This window comes from Nuphar pumila, chromosome 9 (genome assembly GCF_984573655.1).
Source record: "Nuphar pumila chromosome 9, dmNupPumi1.hap1.1, whole genome shotgun sequence".
Taxonomy (NCBI): Eukaryota; Viridiplantae; Streptophyta; class Magnoliopsida; order Nymphaeales; family Nymphaeaceae; genus Nuphar; species Nuphar pumila.
Window position 1 is genome coordinate 78,686,973 of NC_143257.1, and position 22,807 is coordinate 78,709,779.

The following is a 22,807-nucleotide window of genomic DNA, read 5'->3' on the forward strand; positions in this document are numbered from 1 at the left end:
TTCAAGATAATGGGATCGAACAACGTAGGTGAAAATCATGCTTTCTGAGAAGTTGAGTCGAAGCGTAAACATCATCTTCAACAAGTCAGGAGTGAACGTTGTTGATTATGATGGAAATATTCAACAAGCGAAGGGTATCAAAAGAAAACCTGCCTCTGATCGCAGTCGTCGGAGGGCAAAGGGTGCATTAGAATTGGTTGACAAGAAAATGTCTATGAAACAATCAACCTCTAATTAAAAGCAACAAAGCCCTTCACATGAATAGGTATGTAAGACATTATATTGCTTCATGTGTAATTTGCATTACGTGAAGCTTATTGATATCTAACTTGTGTAATTTTCAACATGCAACAATACCCTACAGACGTAATTTCCAACGTTGTAACTGTCGATCCTCCGGACCAGATTTTCTGGAACGATAGCTTCAGTTTTACAAGTCTTTTGGTATGTAATCAATTTTGGGAGGATGTTCGCATTTCTTGTGAAACTTAATGCAGTGTCTTATATTTTCTGTTTCATGATAGGATCAGATCAATTCGAAAGCGAGCTATGGAACACAAGAATCGCGTGTGGACTATTTTTAAATATTACCATCAAGTTAATTGTCATGCCTCTTTGCATGGCTCAATTTTCACATTGTCGGATTTGTTAAGAGTTTAATAAAATAACAGAGCTCATTTACTGAGAAATAAGGTGCAGTGGAATGCCCTTACTATTGAGATCGTTTACTTAGAGAGGATATATCCTCAGCTGCTCATAGACATTATAACCAACTACTGTTATTTTTTATATACGAATGTGGTTGTAAATCATGTAATTCATGTAAATCATGTGGATTTGTAGTTACGAAGTTACGACGACAACGATATGTATTTGTTTTTATTTATGAACAAAATCGTTTGTATTCAAGAATCTAACTCATTTTTTAGCATTGAAGCAACACCTGAAATCCTTAAATCATCTTTCCTAATCGCCCGTAAATGCGATTAGGAAAAATCGATGACATAGACATTGCCTGTAATAGCAAATTGCTACACCATGTAGCCTTCATAGGTCATTGCGTAAATCGCAATGGTAGGTATCGTTCACTTAGACAAAGCACGTTGTCTAAAAAACAAACGTCATTTTGTAAATCGCAATGGTATAACAATTTATGGATTGACGTCTATGTCGGTCATAACTGGATGGCAATCACTCTGTTCATGAGCAGAAATCGTAGTAAAGTTGCACCATCATTGCTTGTGCAAATCGATTTCACCGTTTATTAATATTTTTGTAAATAATGTTTGTATACTTATATAAAGTCACGTTCAAGAAAACAACTCATTTCCATTTTACACAATGCTAATCACTTAAACGATTTTCATTTACCTTCGCGAACATAACAACTATTTGCTTTTACTATATAACAGTCCAATTTGTTAGCGTATTTAGTGAAATTGAAATTTTATTTATTTAAACTTAGTAATATTTACATAATTTGTATACATAGTCTACAAGAATTCTTTATACAAAATTTGGTGGATGTTCCACTGACATTACCAGAATATTCAATAAACGATATTGAAATTCTATTATACAGTATATATCATAAATTGCATAAACGGCATAAAAGAGATAAATTTTAAAGAAAATGGACACGATGTTTAGACAATATACGTCTGAATCGTCATCGTTGGTCATGTCGTCGGCTCCTTCATTGATATTGATACCCCATTTGCGATGAAGCAGGTTATATGTTCGATTCACGAACATGAGGTTTATAAAGGAACCGTCAGTTTGTCTATTCCTCGTTCACGAAGCAGAGGATAATCATACCATCCAGTACTTATGTGATGTGTCATTCATATATAAAGGAAACACCATTTCACATACCGCCAATATTGAAACAAATAATGCCAGTTACAAAAAAATGAGCGCCAATAAATTGCATTGCACAATAATGAAGTTAATAAATGTCATTTCACAAAACTAATCAAAGAGATAGGACGAATCAGTCAAATCATGATAGCAAGTCTCGTTTGGATTTGTTTTTCATCATCTTTTGCGTCTTTGATATGTGATTGTGTAAATCACGATAGGAAAATCGTTAACTAGACAAAGCCCGTCAACACAAATCGCGATCAGACAAATCGTAGCAGCGAAATCAATTTTCAACTATGACTTAAATCAACATGAAATCGTAAATTGTGATAGGCTATATCGTTCACATAGACAAATATCATGACCCTAAACCCTAAATCCAATTTCCTCCACCAAAAATCCATAAACCTAAAACACAAAGCTCGTCAATCGCGGTATTAAATATCGTTGTCGTTAACAAAGACAAACAAAGATATATCGTTATCTCGGTAGCTTCTTAAACCCTAAACACAAAACCCTAAATAGTAAGCCCTAAACCCTAAACAGTAAGCCCTAAACACTAAAAATTAAGCACTAAACACTAAACAGTAAGCACTAATATAGCGATTTACTCATAACATTTTGCAACTGTTATTTGGATTTGTACTTTACCAAGACTACACATCGTGTCGATGCCTGTACACGTGCCTAAAACCTTGCAAAATTGTAAAACCCTAATATAGATCTATATATAAAGCCCTACCCGACCCAACCTGTTGTCTAGGTCTAAAACTCTAATCTATTTAACCTCTCTTCCTCTTTCTTTTCTGCGACAACATAGCTTCTTCTTCGTCGTCTTTTTTCTCCTTCACCTTCTTCTTCTTATTCTTCTTCTCTTTTTTCTTCTTCTTCCTTGATTTTTTCTTTCTTCTTTGTTTTTCTGTGTTCCTTCTACTTGTGCTTGATAGACAGGGGAGGTGATGCAGATGTCCATCTGTTTGATCTATTCCTACTGACAGACCTTACATTGTTCGCAAACCGTACTTTATAGTTGAAAAAATATTTGTCTAATCTTCGATATACTTTATGACAAATACGTAGGGTGAGCGATCTATCATGTAGCCCCTCGACTCCTTCAAGGGAACTGTTTCTGACCTTTAAAGCTTATTGTCAAGAGCGCACCAATGCTAGAGTCTCTAAGAATCGACCTCAGTTTGAGAAAAATAGTGCAGTGGATTGCCATTTTCCTCATGCTTGTTTGCTTGTAGAGGATATATCCTTAGCATAGAAGGACGCGATGATGAACAATACAGATTTTTGGTGATATCTTCTAGAAAAATTTGAGTCTCTAAAAGATAGATGTATTTGACAGAATTGTTCTCCCATTGATATTGTAACTAAATAATAATATTTTTTCTATATGAATGTGGTTGTAAATCATGTGGATTTGTAGTTATGAAGTTACGGTGTGAATGATATATCTTTGTTTGTATTTGTGAACGAAATTGATTTGTATTTAAGAATTTAACTCGTTTTGTATCGTTGAAGTAAAACCCAAAATCCTTAAACTCTTAACCCCAATCGCCTGTAAAAGCGATTAGGAAATTGCGTTAGCATAGACATTGCCCGCAAAAGCAAATCATGATAGCATGTAGCCTTCATACGTCATTGTGTAAATCGCGATGGTACTTATGGTTCACTTAGACAAAGCTCATTGTCTTATAGACAGACCTCATTGCAAATCGTGATCGCCATTTATGAATGTTTGTGCAAATCGTTTAAGCCTTATATAAATGCTTGTTCGATATTAATTTACGAAGGCCAATCATTACAACTATTTGTTCAGTGACATTTGTGTGCTACACTGATTAAAATAGATTTATACACTTATAGAAAGTCACCTTAAAGAAAACAACTCATTTTTACTTTACACAACGCTAATCGCTTTTACGATTTTCAATTACGAAGGCCGAACATAACAACAATTTGCTTTTATTATATAACAGTCCAACTTATTTGTCATGTTTAGTGAAATTGAAATTTTATTTATTTCAACCTAGAGATATTTACATAATTTGTATACATAGTCTTACAAATTTTTTTATATAAAATTTGGTTGTACAATACATAAAATTTGCTAGAAGTCAATATACATTGTATGACTCCTAGGGGGGTCGTGTCGTTTGTTGCCTTCTAGGTATTCTTGCCGGTTGAGTTTTTTCTCTTCCGCAATTAGGTACTCCATCAATTTTTTGCATAGTTCTCTGCAGAATCCAGGCATATCAACCTGCAACAAAAATGTAATATGAGACCAATTTATACATTAAATCCCCAATAATAGAGGGTAATATTGCTCGAAATCAGCATACAATGTCAAAATCAGGTTCTCGTCTATTGTATATTGCTTTAATATACTTCATTACAAATATGCCATAATTGACGCCATTATTTTGTAAAAGAGCATCTTCTACTGAGTGAAAGATCCACTCACCAATGTTGACACTGAAAGCGTCTTTGACGAATCCCACCTGTGGTTCATGTAGAACAAAGTAAATTCTTGACCTCCATACAGGATACAATATCCTTATAGATGGAAACTTACGAAATGCAAAACGTCACGACGTACACCACTGTGTAACTCCAATGAATTGTAGCACCATAGTTGTTTTTCTTTTAAATCCATCACGTATAAGACCCAATGCGCTTCAGTTTGCTAGAGTGTTGAAATAAATATCTGCAAATCCATAGAACAAATTGTGTTAGGACTGTTATGTTGAAACCTTGCACAAGAGGTTTGTTCACTTACCTTTTCTCTTGACCAAAAGTCTCCGCAATGATCGTTGTTACCCCAGTATGGTAGTCCATCTTGAAATCGAATGGAGTATGGCAATCGACGGACGATACTCTGTTGAACGAAATAGTGATAATAGTAATGTTAAAACATGAAGCAACAAGAGTAAATAAAAAAACAAAATAAACATAAAATAGAACCAATATACCATGAAATAATGGCTGACAAGGCGTCTAGTATTGGTTGTTACGTTGCTTTGAATATACTTGACAAAATCAGATATAGTCTGTTTGCAACAAGTATGAACTTGTTAACATACATACCATGGCATACATAACTATATTACTGATAGTGGTTTCATACGTACAAAATTATTGATAGTTTTCCCTTCTGTATATTCGTTTTGCATCCGTTTGATGTTATCTTGGAGCTCTTTGCTGAGTTTTTGGGCACCGCCTTTTGTGGATGTTCCACTAACATTAACAGAATATTCAAGAAACAATATTGAAATTTCATTATATAGTACACAACACAAATCACATAAACGCCATAAAAGAGACAAATTTTGAAGAAAATTGACACGATGTTTAAACAATATATGCCTAAATCGCCATCGTTGGTCGTGTAGCTGTCATCTTCTCCTTCCTCGTCTCCTTCATCGATATTGATACCCCATTTGCGATGAAGCAGGTTATATGTTCAATTTGCGAACATGTCATTTATAAAGGAACAGTCGATTTGTCAGTTCCTTGTTCACGAAGCAAAGCGAAGCCACACCATCCAGAACTTGTGCGACATATCATTCATATATAAAGGAAACATCATTTCACAGACCGCCAGTTTTCAAAAAACACAAGCAAATAAATTGCATTGCGCATTAATTAAATTAAAAAATGTCATTTCATCTACCTTTTATAAAATTAATCAACGTAATAGGACGTAGCAATCAAATCACGATAGCACATCTCATGTGGATTTGTTTTTCAACCTCTTTTTGGTTTTTTATATATCATTGTGTAAATCATGATAGGAAAATCGTTAACTTAGACAAAGCTCGTCAAAACAAATCGTGATAGGACAAATCGTTGCAACGATATCGATTTGCCACTATGACTTAAATCAACATAAAGTTTTAAATTGTGATAGGATATATCATTCACATAGACAAAGCTCGTCACCTCAGTACCTAAACCCAAAACCTAAAATACAAAGCTCGTCAAATCTCGATATTATATATCGCTATCGTTCGCCAAGACAATAATTGATATATTGTTGTCGCTGTCACTTCTTAAAACCTAAAACCCTGTACCCTAAACACTAAACCCTGAACCCTAATCCTAAACCCTAATCCCAAAAGCCTAGACACTAAATCCTATACCCTAAATACTAAACCCTACACTCAAAACCCTAAACCCTACTATCTAAACCCTAAACCCTAAACCCTAAACCCTAAATCCTAAGCCCTAAACCCTAAATCCTGCTATCTAAACCCTAAACACTAAACCCTACACTCAAAACCCTAAACCCTACTATCTAGACCCTAAACACTAAACCCTACTACCTAAACCCTAAATCCACACTATCTAAACCATAAACCCCAAACCCTAAATCCTATACCCTAAACCCTACTATCTAAACCCTAAACACTAAACCCTACCGCCTAAACCCTTAACACTAAACCTTAAACCCTAAACCCTAAATCCTAAGCCCTAAACCCTAAATCCTGCTATCTAAACCCTAAACACTAAACCCTACACTCAAAACCCTAAACCCTACTATCTAGACCCTAAACACTAAACCCTACTACCTAAACCCTAAATCCACACTATCTAAACCATAAACCCCAAACCCTAAATCCTATACCCTAAACCCTACTATCTAAACCCTAAACACTAAACCCTACCGCCTAAACCCTTAACACTAAACCTTAAACCCTAAACCTTACATGCTAAACCCTACACCCTAAACCCTAAACCCTAAACCCTACTACCTAAACCCTAAATCCTAAGCCCTAAACCCTAAATCCTGCTATCTAAACCCTAAACACTAAACCCTACACTCAAAACCCTAAACCCTACTATCTAGACCCTAAACACTAAACCCTACTACCTAAACCCTAAATCCACACTATCGAAACCATAAACCCCAAACCCTAAATCCTATACCCTAAACCCTACTATCTAAACCCTAAACACTAAACCCTACCGCCTAAACCCTTAACATTAAACCTTAAACCCTAAACCCTAAACCTTACATGCTAAATCCTACACCCTAAACCCTAAACCCTAAACCCTAAACACTGAACCCTAAACCCTAAACCCTACTACCTATACCCTAAACCCTAAACTCTACTACTTAAACCCTAAAGCATCGCTAATCCGTTTTGCAATTTTCATTCATGAAGGGTGAGCATTACAATGATTTCTGAACAGTACACATCTCTAATGGCTTATAGGATGTTCATTTACAAAGGGTGAACATTACAAGCATTTGTTCACCGTATACATCTCTAATCCCTTTTTGCGATTTTTATTCACAGAGTGTGAGCATTACAACGATTTCTGAATAGTACACATCTCTAATCGCTTATAGGATGTTCATTTACGAAGGGTGAACATTACAAGCATTTGTTTACAGCATACATCGTTAATCCCTTTTGCGATTTTCATTCACGGAGGGTGAGCATTACAACGATTTCTAAATAGTACACATCTCTAATCGCTTATAGGATGTTCATTTACGAAGGGCGAACATTACAATCATTTGTTCACCGCATACATCGCTAATCCCTTTTGTGATTTTCATTTACGGAGGGTGAGCATTACAACGATTTCTGAACAGTACACATCTCTATTCGCTTATAGGATTTTCATTTACGAAGGGTGAATATTACAAGCCTTTGTTCACTGTACACAACGGTAATCCCTTTTGCGATTTTTATTTATGAAGGGTGAGCATTACAATGACTTCTGAGTAGTACACATCTCTAATCGCTTATAGGATGTTTATTTACGAAGGGCAAACATTTATGAGGGAGAACATTACAATGATTTGTTTACATAGACAAACTTCTCAAACATTACAACGATTACAATGAACATTCTCAAATTGTAAGTAGAGATACATGTACATAGAGTAGTTGTCTATAGAGGTGACAAATAATAGTCCAACTTATTTGCGTGTTTAGTAAAATTGAAATTTCATTTCAACCCAGAGAGAATTACATAATTTGTATACAGTCTTACAAAATTTGTATACAAAATTTGGTATACACATTCTACAAAACATGTTAGTAATCTCTGTACATCATATTAATCCTGGAGGGGTTGCGTCAATCGTTGCCTTGTAAGTACTCTTGTCAGCTGATTCTTTTTCTCTTACACATTTAGAAACTCAATCTATTTTTGGCATAGTTCGGTGCGAAATCCCGATATATCATCCTGCAACAAAAATATAATGTGAAACTAATATATAAATTGAGTCCTCAATAACAAAGGATAATAAAGATCATACAACATTAATACAATATATCTGCGAATAAACAACATACAAAGGATAATAAAGAGCATACTCTTGTCGGCTCATTCTTTTGTCAGAGTATAGAAAGCAATATCTGTGAATCAATACAATATATTAGAAATCTATAGACAAATCGTGTTAGGAATGTTAGGCCTAAACCTTGGACAAAAGGTTTGTTCACTTATCTTTTCACTTGACCAAAGGTCTCCGCAGTGATCATCGTTACCTCAACATGGTTGTGCATATTGAAATCCAATGGTGTATGGCTTTTAGTGAACACACGTCTGTTGAACAAAAGAGTGATAATAGTTAGGTTAAAACATGAAGCAACAACAGTAAATCATAAAAGAAAATAAACAAATAAGAGTACCAATATACCATGAAATAAGGGGTGATGATGCGTCTAGTATTACTTGTTGCGTTGCTTTTAATATACATGACAAAATCGGATATAGTCTGTTTGCAAAAAATATGAACTTGTTAACATACATACCCATGGCATGCGTAAATATATAACTGATAGTGGTTTTATATGTAAAAAATTATTGATAGTGTTCCCTTTTGCAAATTCATCTCGCATCTGATTCATGTTCTCTTGGAGCTCTTTCTAGCGTTTTTGCACACCTTTTTTGTGGATGTTTTACTGACATGAGCATAATATTCAGTATTCGACATTAAAATTGTTTTCTATAGTACACAACATAAATCAAATATACGCCATACAAGAGGCAAATGTTGTAGAAACTAGTCACGAGGTTTAGAAAATATGTGCTTGAATTGCCATCGCTGGTCATGTAGTTATGGTCGTCTCCTTCGTCGCCATCGTTGACTGTCTAGCTATCATCATTTTCTTCGTCGACATCGCTAACCTTGTAGCTGTCGTCGTCGTCTTCCTCGATATTGATACCCTCTTCGCGGTGAAGCAGATTATATGTTCGTTTCATGAACACGTCGTTCTAAAGGAATCGTTGGTTCGTCTGTTCCTTAATCACGAAGCAAAGTGAATCGACACCCTCCTGAACTTATGCAACATGTCATTCATATATAAAGAAAACGTCATTTCACCTACCACCCATTTTCAAAAAATATGTGCAAATTAATTGCATTGCGCATTAATTAAATAAAAAAATTGTTGTTTCAGTTGCCTTTTACAAAACTAGTCAACACGATATGACGTATCAGTCTAAACATTGTATGGATATGTTTATTGTTTTTTATTCTGCCATTTATGAATCAGTCATTGTGTAAATCGCGATAGGACATATCGTTCACATTGACAAAGTTCGTAACAACAAATTATGATAGGACAAATATTGTTAAATTATGAAACTTAAAGTATTGTGGTTATAAGTCAATTTGTATTTATTAAGTTACCTAGATTTGTAGTCTAAACAATGACTCAATTTGTGTGATGGGTTTAGGTGGGGGAGTGACCCGACCCGACTCGTTGTCCATGTCTAAAACCCTGATCTATTTAACCTCTCTTCCTCTTTCTTTTCTACGGCAGAGCAACTTCTTCTTCTTTTTTTCTCTTACGACTTCATTTTTTTCTTCTTCTTTCTTGTATTTTTCTTTCTTTTTTGTTCTTCTGTGTTCCTTCTACCTTTGCTTGATGGATGGTGTTTGATGCTGATAACCTAGTTGTTTCACGCCGTAAGAAAGATATGTATAATCTTTGATGATGATTATAGTGGTTATCTTCTGTGTATACATTGATATATTCATGACACATACGACTGTGTCATATTTGTCATGAAGTATATCGAAGCCTATGCAGTATATAATGACCATAAACATCCTTAATCTTTGCCGCCATACCGAAGCAAGCATAAATATTCTAGATGATAGACAGGTGGGTGCTGATGACCATCTATTTGATCTATTCCTACTGTCAGACTCTCAATCGTTCACAAACCATACTTTTCAGTTGGAAAAATATCTGCCTAATCTTCGATATACTTCATGACAAATATGCTAGTCGTGCAGGCTGTATCTTCTCTGCCTGTTGAGATCCATACCTTTATCTGTTGCCAATATACATCATGAAAAAAAACTTGCAAACAGATAAGAACCTACATTGGTAGATAAATTTGCCTTCAATCATTCCTAATGACTAGCGAAGTCCGCTTAGTAAACTGAAGGTGCGGATGTTGATGATGTCTGTTTCGAAGCACATCACTATTTGGATGTGGGTTGATGCTGATGTTTGTTTTCTTTGATGATGATGATGGTCATGTATTGTATCTAAGTCGAACCATTGGTCATGATGTATTGTAACTAAATACTCATGTAAATGAATGTGGTTGTAATGTATTGTTCAAATTATTTATAATAATGAGTGCTAAATATCTTACGACTATTACTAAGAATGCTAACGATTACAATGACTTACACCAGTGAAAGTTAAATGCTAAAGCGATAATGATTTATACTAAAGAATACAAAATCCTGCAACGATCATTACTTATGAATGCAAACGATTACAACAATTTATAGTACTGAAAGTTAAATGCTAAAGGTATAACGATATGTACTAAGGAATACAAAATCCTGCAAAGAACATTACTTAAGAATGCAAACGATTACTACGATTTACAGTACTGAAAGTTAAATGATCAAGCGATAATGATTTGTACTAAGGAATACAAAATTCTGCAATGATTATTACTTATGAATGTAAATGATTACAACGATTTACAGTACTGAAAGTTAAATGCTAAAGGCATAACAATATGTACTAAGGAATACAAAATCCTACAAAGAATATTACTTAAGAATGCAAGCGATTACTACGATTTACAGTACTCAAAGTTAAATGATTAAGCGATAATGATTTGTACTAAGGAATACAAAATCCTACAACGATCATTACTTATGAATGCAAACGATTATAATGATTTACAGTACTAAAAGTTAAATGCTAAAGGCATAACAATATGTACTAAGGAATACAAAATCATGCAAAGATCATTACTTAAGAATGCAAACAACTACTACGTTTTACAGTACTGAAAGTTATATGTGTAAGCGATAACGATTTGTACTAAGGAATACAAAATCCTGCAATGATCATTACTTAAGAATGAAAACGATTACAATAATTTACAGTACTGAAAGATAAATGCTAAAGCGATAACAAATTGTACAAACGAAGACAAAATCCTGCAATGATGATTACTTAAGAATGCTAGACATTTCAACGATTTATACTACTGTATGATAAATGCTGAAACAATTGTAAACGATTTTAAACCATTTACCTCATTTAATTGTAGACCATCTAAAATGAAGTTAGCATTATCCTACTTTACATTAATTCTAAACCACCAGTCGATCTTTGAAAAACCACAAATCGCAGGGCCACACTTATGCCGCAATGCCATAATATGCTCCCACGCCCAGGTCTACAAAATCAATATATTAGTAAGACTATAACCTTCAACAATTTTTTCTTTACTATGCTCCCACACCCAAAGCGATATACACAATGACGTCTGTATCGGTCAAGTTAACTTGATTTGTTCTTTACTAAGTCTAAACATCGTGTCCATTTGTTTATTTTTTCTTTTTCGCTATTTTCGAATGTCATTGTGTAAATCACGATGAAACGTATCGTTCCCTAGGACAAAGCTCATGAAGGAAAATTGTAATAGGATATTCAAACAAATTTGGCTCAATTATTTAATGGGTTTAGGTGGGATGACTATACAGATCGTGATAGAATACCTTCTATAAAAAACAAATCGTGATCTCTTGTATACAACTGATTGCAAGCCAATTGTGGTCTCTTATAAAAAACAAATGTGATCACTTTTATTTATGAAGGCCGAACATTGCAACGATCTGTTCAGTGGCACTTGTGTGTTATAATTATTAAAAAAAGAATTAAATAATTAAAGAATGTCATGTTACAAAAAATAATTATAGAATTACAACAAAGAATTATAGAATTACAACAAATAATTATCAAGATAAAAAGAATCACTACCGTTTATTCAGTGGCACTTGAAGACTCATATGGACTATGGCATACAAATAGTCTCTTTCTTTTTCTTGGTGGACTCTCTACCCTCGGTGGCCTCTTGGTTCTCTCGATCTTATTATAAACACTGGTCATCATCTCTACCAGTGACTGCATTTGTCTCCCCAAATTGCTCACCTCCTTTTATAAGTTCGTATTCTCCCTCTCCAACATCTAGAACCTTGTGCTAGAGACTACGTTATCTTTTGTGAGCTATGTTCGCTCTTCATTGTGTATTGTTACTAAGATAATCATTGTTGTAGCTAGACGCTGAAGATGAACGGGTTTTCTATGTTGGGATGCGACATGATGAGGGACAAGAGGAAGGCATGAGTTCCCAATATTCTCAATCTCTAGATTTTGACACATGGGTTCCCAATATTTTTGAAAATAGTTGAGATCATATTGTCGTTCTTTATAATCATACGCTATGGCACAAACACCTTCTTTGTTCCAGCTATCCAATTGTTCCCTATAGCGTTCATGCCAATTCACGTTCCTTGCCCTACCACTATTCATCTTTCTTCTCACTTCCACATGCTTCTTTGAGATAGGCTATTCTAAGCCAGATTGTAGAAGAACTCGACTATCATGCTGCAACTCAGCTTCATAATTGCTAAATAGCCAAATATCGTGGTCAGAGAGTCTTGCACCCTCAGCAACAAGCTCTTGGTCCTCGTCCTCCTCATCTCCATACGATCTTTACACAACCTGTATATTGGAGATTATGGTTTAGGTATAAACAATTATTCATGCTAATGAATGCTAAATATTAAAATTATTTATAATAACGAGTACTAAATATATTACGACTGTTACTAAGAATGCAAACGATTACTACGATTTACAGTACTAAAAGATAAATGCTAATGCGATAACGATTTGTACTAACGAAGACAAAATTCTGCAACGCTAATTACTTAAGAATGGTAAACATTTCAACGATTTATACTACTAAATGATAAATGCTGAACCAATTATAAACGATTTAAAACCATTTATCTCATTTAGTTGCAGCCCATCTAAAATGAACTTAGCATTATCCTCCTTAACATTTATTCTAGCTCACCGATCGATCTTTGGAAAACCATAAATCGCAAGGCCACACTGAGGACGCAATGCGACAATATTGTGATCATCGCAAAAATTTTTCTCTCGTAATATTCTCTCTCTTTCTTTTTTTTTCCTTTCTAATCCCTTATTTTCCTCCTTTTTGAAGGGAGAAAAATAGAAGACAAAAAAAAAAGAGAAGAGAAAAGAAAGAAAAGAAGAGAGAAGAGAAACTCTTTTGCGGGGTCTCACTTGACCTTGATTTGAAAATATCTAGAAAATAACTCACCTCCGTTTTGAAATATATTGCGGGAAAAAAGAGAGATGGGATTCGCTCGTCGGTACAAGGTTCGATCGTTCCTAACGCCTTTACCAGAGCTAATCGAACCAAAGATCAAATTTATGCCTTTTGCTTTGCCTAAATATTATCTAAGAATTTATTCTAAGTCTAAATGCACAAAGAATCATGATTATGCAATGTAAAGATGTATGCTCTTTTTGAAAAATTGATTTGGAAATTTCCAAGTGTTCTAAGATGAACTTGATGATGAAGTGAAGAAATGGTTTTTGAATGATAAAATCCAACTTAGAACTCGAGATAGATCAGAGAAGTTCTAAGTCTTTGAAGTAATCAGAGTTTGGAAGAATAAATCTTGATTTTGAGAAAGAATGATTTGAAGTTTGAAATGAAAGAAAATGAAGTTTCAAAGCCAGAAATGGATTTTGAATTTGGATTTTAAACTTGGATTTAGGAAAAGGAAATGAATATTTGAAATGGAATTTGAATTTCAATTTTGAAATCAGAATGGACTTGAGAAATCCAAATGATATTAAAAATAGAAATGGATTTAGGAAGTTCGGATAAGATCTGAAAAATGAATTTAGATTTGAAATCTGGAAATGAAGTGGATTTGGATTTGAAAGTTGGAATTTGAAAAATAGAATTGGATTTGAAAGTTGGAATTGAAAATAGAATTTGATTTGAAATTTGGAATTTAAATCCGAAGTCTGGATCTTAAGATGGATTTGGATCTGAAATCTGGGATCCAAAGTAGAATTGGATTCTGGATCCTAAAATGGAATTGGATCTGGAGTCTGAGATCCAAAGTGGAATTGGATTCTGGATCCTAAAATGGAATTGGATCTGAAGTCTGAGATCCAAAGCGGAAGTTGAATTTTGGATCCTAAAATAGAATTGGATCTGAAGTCTGAGATCCAAAGTGGAAGTTGAATTCTGGATCCTAAACTAGAATTGGATCTGAAGGTTCAAAGAAGATGAATCTGGGTTTTTAAGAAAAAACCCAGACTGACTTTAAATTTTAAGAAGGATCAAGTTTTCAGAATCAATCTCAAACTTTGATTTTGAATTAAACTTGATTTTGAAACAGAAGATGACTTCAAAGTTAAATTAAACTTTTGAAGTTTGATTTAGAATTTGAACTTTTGGGAGATACAAATGAATTTCAAAGTCAAATTGGACTTTGAATTCGATTTTTGAATCAGAAGATGGATCAGAAATCTCAAAGTTTAAATTTGAACTTTGAAATTGGACTTGGATTTGGAAATGAAATTTTGAATATAAAAATTGAATTTTGAAATTTCGAAGTCAAATTGGACTTTGAATTTGAAATTTAAATCTTTGAAATAAGATAGAAGAACGAAAGAAAAAATAGAGATTGAAGAAAGATATTTGAGATCACTTGGATTTTGGAAAAAAAAATTGAGAATATGATGCTGCTCTATCTTAAATGATGAATGAATTTAAAGAATCTTTGAAATTTGATTTTGAAAAAAAGCTATTCCATTCTTTAAATAAATTAAAATAAGATTGAAAATATAATACATCCCTGACTATGGTCATTGAATGTATTATATAATAATCTATGTTTAAATTCAGGTGAAGAATAAAATACATTTTTGGTGCTTTTATAGAGTTTAAAATGAAATTAACTCTCAATATACCTTGACTATGGGCATTGGTATATATTTTGAGTTAATTTTAAATTAAACCCTGATAAAAGAAAAAAAATATTTAAAGAAAATATGACGAGTTTTGAAAAGGATCCAGTGCGGATCCAAGGTTATTTTATAAAAGATAAAAATACTAAGTTTTGTTTACATCCTGACTATGTCCATTGATGTAAATCATCAACTTAGGATTAATTACCTCTTACGAAATGGTGCACATGCCATTCGTGTTTCACCATTGTGAGATTTTGAGAGATAAAGGCAAAAATATGAAAACAAATAGTTTATGATATTCAAATGCTCATTCATTCTACCTAAAAAGCTGAAAATGTAAATTCTCATTAAAATCTAACTATTACTATGCATAAAATGGAATTTACAACCCCAAATAATGATCTTTTTCACATATGACGAGTTTTGAAAAGGATCCAGTGCGGATCCAAGGTTATTTTATAAAAGATAAAAATACTAAGTTTTGTTTACATCCTGACTATGTCCATTGATGTAAATCATCAACTTAGGATTAATTACCTCTTACGAAATGGTGCACATGCCATTCGTGTTTCACCATTGTGAGATTTTGAGAGATAAAGGCAAAAATATGAAAACAAATAGTTTATGATATTCAAATGCTCATTCATTCTACCTAAAAAGCTGAAAATGTAAATTCTCATTAAAATCTAACTATTACTATGCATAAAATGGAATTTACAACCCCAAATAATGATCTTTTTCACATATTCCTCTGCAAAACACTTGAGTTAATATGAGAAATGGAAGAAAACTGCACATATTATATAGATGTCAAAAAAATACTCGCATGTCAAGATATTTGAGGTCTAAATTGTGGAAAAGATGAAATTGATATGCATTTCTGTACATATATACATACATATGTACGTGTATACTTATATACATATATGTAAGTGGACATAAATGTATACACACACACACACACACACACACACACATATATATATATATATATATATAAGTGGAATGGTAAATGAAAAGGGTGTAAACAATGGTAAGTGTAAGAATAGTAGCAATGGATATGCATATACCCAGCCAATAGAAAGGGTGCAGCATAGTGAAGGTCGTGTGTATATGATAAAACAGGTGCTTTATCTAGCACACATCGTGATGGTTAAGGAAGTAACACATGATCATGACATGAATAAGCTCTCAAGCATTTTATTTAATGCACAAATGACCTACATCCGATAGGTCTTAGCAGGTGTCACGAGAATGTGTATGTTCTTGAAATCGTAAGGCTGAAGATGTGTTTATTTGATCCTCCTGTTTCAACTGCATATGTCTTGACAGGAAAAAGAAGGAATGATAAAGACAGGAACACATGCTGAAAAATGGGCACAATGCATAGGCAGTGATTATACTAATGCTCAAACTCATATAGAGATTTTGATACATTACACTAGTGTTAATTCAGCAAACCACATTGTTGCTGACAGATAGCGAGTGACAGAGATCCAAGTTGATCTTTGTCGGCTGAACGAGCCATGGCAAGGTTGCCTCGGCTTCAACATTCCATAAGCAAGATTCCAGAAATTTGAGCAAATTTTCTGAGTAAATGTTAAATCAATGGCTATCCTCTTGGAGAGTCGCTCATGTGAGGCTCCATTACTTTTCTGATTTTGACGAGGGTGAACCTTATGCATCATCAAGTAGATATTTATGGGTATTAGATACAGGTGAAGACTGCAGATCTGCGGTAGCTTCCGCGGTCTCCTATTCTGAGACAATGTCTTTCGTGCCAGCATTAGCTCCCACACTATTGGCTTCACCATCAGCAGGGGTACATGGGAATATAACACATAAATCTTTATAATATAGTACACACCTACCCCTATATTTCTGTGATTCAGGATGATCCTTATGGTGATCGAGCACTAAATGGTACCCATACTGCAAATCAAAACTTTTGTCTAGCTTTACATGCTCCATCACCAACAAGGCTAGGCAGGATTGTTGTAGAAATACTATGACAGGGGTTGTATAGCACCTTACGATGGTGGTGCCAAATCAAAATGAATGAAGCAAAAACATTGAGATGAAAGGAAAGACAACCAATTTAGTCAACTAGCAATTTAGCATCAATTCTGGACATACTCCATCATCATTATATAAGTAACTACAGTACCCAGCCATAGAAGGAAAGAAGCTTAGATATAATCTAGCTGTAAACTATGCATGTCCATCTTTTGCTGGAGAAGAATTTCATTTACATCATTTATATGAGATGACAGTAACCAGAGCATGTATATACGTTTTAACAATTCTAACTTTAACAAGTAGGAGATGCTTTCACTTACTCAGTTTAGACAATTATATTAGAGGGGGAAGCTCTTTTAGCAGTGTTTCCCTGCAAAACACCAAAAGGTGGATAATCAGATACAGGAAGAATACAAGCTGGAAAATGACAACTAGGAAAGAAAGAAAGAAAGAAAAAGTTGCAATTGCTGAATGTCCTTCACCAAACCTTGTGATCCATCTTTTTTGAGTTTCATTCACACAACTTAATGTATCATACCTATAACATTTCACCATTCGAGGTTCCTGGTAAAAGAAGAATGATGATAGATAAAAAAAAAACAGGAAAACATCGCTCAAGACATTCTCAATCACGGGTATTTAAGGGCCTTTACAGGAGATCACTGGGAATCCATCGACACTTCTTGCTTCTGATGCTGCTGCTCTGAGAATTTTAAACACCAATGAGTTAGCCTTGAGAAAAAAGAGCGTGCTATTATAGTGAAGGCCATACTTCTGGCGCAGGGGTCTTAACGAGAGGCGTGGGCTTCCTCACAAATTTTACCGAATGAATTCAGTCTGCTTTGACTGCTGGGGGAACCCTGTATTCGGTACTTCGAGATGCATAGAGGAAAATTTTATGTGACAAGACTGGCAACCATTTGCAATAAATGGGTTACAGTAAAACTGACTTCTGCTAAGTGAATTCAGCAAGCCGATCACTCAATCCATGGGTTGATTCTTGGGTATCTGATATAAGACCATTAGATTATTTTGCTAGATATTTCCTAGAAATGATACTTAGAGTTATATACGATATCAGTAACCTAGTGAAAGAGCACAATAAAAACAACCATCATTACAACTTGTATTTTGAGACACAATGAAATTTTAGTAAAGGAAAGGGATTTCATCCAATATACGACTGATGTTTTGCTGTGGTCTGACACCATTAGCCTTTTCAGAAATATATTGACCCAAACTAACGAACTCAGACAGACTTAACACTTTGCAGGAAATCAATAGTTGAAAACTTCAATCAACCAACAACAAAATTCCAAAACCAGAGATCACCGACCTCCATAAGGCACTTCGTTTGAGCCAAATCAACCATACTTGTTCCATTATTTTCCAGCAATCAGAGAAATCAGACTCCATACTGATGAGTTTCAATATTATTTGGAAAACATGATTAGAGAATCAGAACACGAATGAGGATATATATAAACGGGTGATCAAAGTAATAAGAACAACATGGATCGATGGTGACGCTATACACAAGATAAAGCGGGGAACCAAAATACGCATTATAAACAGAATAAGCATAAGAAATTAGAAGTGCTAATAATCGATAATAAGCGAGAAAAAGAAAGAAAGAAAAAAAAATGTTGAAAGCTTAAACAAGCTGAAGAAAAACAAAATTACGATGAGGAAAAGGGGATGTTGGAATCTGAAGATTCCTATCAATGTCGCACAGAGGTGGGCTGAAGGTGCTATCAGCAACTCAATACCACCGAATGTGCTTTTGATAAAGTAAGAAACAAACAATGCTCAGAAAATGAAGAGAATTTTTTTTATAGATGGAGGGAGGTGGAAATTTATCAGGCTTCGGCAAGGTTGAAGCGGGGGAGGATTGCGGCTTTGCTGCAAGGCTTGACTTCCTTCCCTTTTACTTGCAGGAACTCTTGGTTTTGCAGGGATTCTTGGAGATGGGAGCTCGGGAGGATGGAGCTGATGAATGTCGATCTACGATCGTTTTAGGCGTGACCAAACCAAAAAAATGGACGTTACTAATGAAGGATGCGTCTTGTGGACTGTAATCGATGTCCCTCTTCATCCCTTCTTGCGCTCCTTTTATAGAGAGGGGTGGAAGAGTCTGGAGACGATTGGGGATCGACAGACGATCCGTGGAGAGTGGATGATCAGAGGGCCGAGCAAGCTTCTGTTGGGGATTGACGGGAGAGGGAAGCACGTGGTGAAGGTTTGTTAGAGATGGATGATGGAGAAGCTCGTGGCGGGCGAAGGTTCCAGTGGTAGGGTTTGTGAGAGGGAAGGAGAATCGCATGGTGGAAATGAGGGTTTCGGTCATGGAGGGCTCGGGTGCTTCCGGAAGGCCGAGAAGGAGGGGCTTCATAACCCTAAAGAAAATACAAATTTTTTTTCTCTTTTTTTTCCGTAAAAACCCTCCTGTTTTAAAGATTTTCAAAAGGCCGGTGGTTTTGCAAAAGCTTTTGCAAAAACTGTTTTTAGTAAAAAAAAAAAGGCTTATTCTTCAAGAAGAAGTTTTTCAAAACTGATTTTTGTTTCCATTTTTTTTTATATTTTTATTTTTTCGCTCTTTTCTTGATTTTCTACACATTTTTTTTCTTTTGATATTTCAGAATAAAATCCTAAAACTTTACGAGAAAACAAGGATTTAAAACTATTTTTTTGTATTTTCGAGAGATATCTACAAAAGAGGGTTTTTCTAAGAAACTTGGGTTTGATTTCTTCAGAAAATGGGTTTGGACCCAAGTTTTGAGAAAATATTCGAGCTCTAATCCTCGAATCGAGAAATACAATTCGATGGATCCAAACGGATACCGAACGAACCGTCTGAGCTTTTCAAAAAGTTATTTTAGAAATTTCGAGAATTTGATTTTAAACATTGGACAATGAAGCTCAGATTTGGATATTTTATCTAGATCCGGATCCGAAATTGAGTCAGATATACAAAATGAATTTAATTTTAGAAAACTTGAGAAATAAAATGGAATTTAGATTTAAAAGTGACTCAATTACCCAGAAAATGAAGATAAAGGACAAAAAAAGAATATTTATGAACTTTTGAAAAATTTGGGGTGTTCACAAATATGCCATCACGCTCAGGCCTACAAAAGAAATATATTAGTAACACTACAACTTTCAACGAGCTTAGTCTATAAGTACTAAATAAGTAATAATCAAATACCTGAACAAATAACCAAAACCCCCGATGATTTTTGTACCCTTACTCGCACGGTAAAGTTGATTGTACAAGTGTGCGAGCGTAGCAACACCCCATGCATAGTTGTCAACTTCGTCTAAGTCTTTTAAGTACTGCAACCACAAGTAACTTATCCTCGAACCAGAACAATTGAAAAATAAAGTAAGACAAAAAAAATAAAGAAGGAAGCCGCGTAACTCTTGGTCAACTCTTTCAGATGCACATGTAGCGGACCAGCCTTCACATTTATTACGAAAAGGAAAAACTTTTATCGATGTAGAATTACTTTCACCAGAAATACGTTGACTTCAGTCGTCCATCGATATTCCTAGAAGGGCCGTGCATTTTTCTCTTGCGTTATAATTTGAATCTCGTAATAGAACAACATTGCCATGACACTTAAGGTCAGTAATCCACGCCACATCTTCTAGGGTCATGGTGATCTCAAAAGAATCAAATTGAAATATGTTCGTCTGATGATTCTACTTATTTACCATGTGGGTCATGGTGTTCCTTCACGTTTCAAAATAATGCTGGTCCAGAAGGCCACCGAAGTGCATATTTCGTAATCGATCATTCTAACATGCACTCAGTTGACCATACCATGACAAAACTACAGGCCACTGACACCGCCCTCCGAGCTTTACACCTGGTGCTCTACTTCTCTTCTGACCTACCTATAACACAAAACAAATATTATTTGTATCAATTGTAAATTAGTCTCATTTGTACTTATACACCTAGCTGTAGACAGTAATCGCTATAAATAATAATCATTGCATACACACTATCATAGTAATCGCTAACATAATAATCGCTATATATAGTAATTGCTATACATAGTAATCGATATCACAATAATCACTATATATAGTAATACCTATCATAGTAAATCATTCACAATAACCGCTATCACAGTAATCGTATCACAATAATTGCTATACATAATAATCACTATCATAGTAATACCTATCATAGTAAATCGTGACAGACAAGATCAATTTACGTACCTTGGTCACAATTTTCTCATCTTCATCCCCTCCCTCCATCCTCTGTCTTTCTTGTTGCTCCGCCACATCCCACTGCATTTCTACTTCTTTCGTCCTTCGCTCCATTGCCTCCCTCCTCTATTTTTTAATTTCTTCCTTCCTTTCCCATTCCTTCTCTTCCTCCTTCTGTTTTTTTTCTTTCCCTTACCTTCTCTTCCTCCTCCTGCTTCTTCCTTTCTCTTTCCTTATCTTCCTCGTCCTCCTTCTCCTTCTTTTGCCTTTCCTTCTCTTCCTCATCCTCCTTCTCCTTCCTTTGCCTTTCTTTCTCTTTCTCATCATGATGTTTCTTTCTTTGCCTTTCATCTTCCATCTTCATCATTTGCCTTTCGTTCTCTTCTTCCTCCTTCTTCAATTGCATTTCCCTCCCCTCCTCCTTATTCTTGTTTTGCCTTTCCTTCTCCTCTGCCTCCTTTATTTGCCTTATCCTATTTTTCTGTGCTAAATACTTCTTGATCATCTTTTGCATTTCCTTCTCAAACTTCTCCTCCTTATTCTCCATTTTCCTTTCCCTCTCCTCCTCCTCATTCTTTTTTGCCTTTCTCTCTCCTCCTCCTCCTTCATTTGCCTTTTCTTCATTTGCTTTTCATTCTCCTCCTCCTTCTTCCTTTGCCTTTCTCTCTCCTCCGCCTTCTTCATTTGCCTTTGCTTTTTCTTCTCTTCATCATCGTTGTTCTTTATCTTTAGTTCTTCCTCATTTTTTCTTTGATCTTTAGCCTCAATATCTGATGGATAATCCTCCGCATAATACAATTCCAACGCTTTGTCCATGTCTTTATCATTCTCAATCTTCATTATATTTTGGTACCTTTCATAACGCTCAAATAGATGGGACTGACCGATAACTTCTCTAATAGTCATCCCATAGAACGCCATGGTATTTTTTGTCTGACGAGCTGTAGACATTGCTAACCTGTACAACACATAAATTTAACTGCATCATTATACGTTACAACTGCCTCCCCAAGTATATAATAATACAAATTATCTCATTCGTTAAACGATCACCGACATTACAAATCATTGCAATATTTGTCTTCATAAGTAAATATCGTTGTAAAATTTAGCAAGCCCAAGTATAAATCGAGGTAACTTCATAAATACACATTGCTATTGCTTTAAATGTATAAATTGTTGCTACTTTAAACCTACAAATCATTGTATAAATCACAACCTTCATAAGTATATATCGTTGAAATGTTTGGCCTTCGTAAGAACCAATCGTGCTAACAATTGTTCGATGCCCACAAGGTGGATGTATACAAATTGATTTATTTCTGTATGATAATAGGTGTTATTTAGCATGAAGACGGACACCCAGTTATAAGATTTAA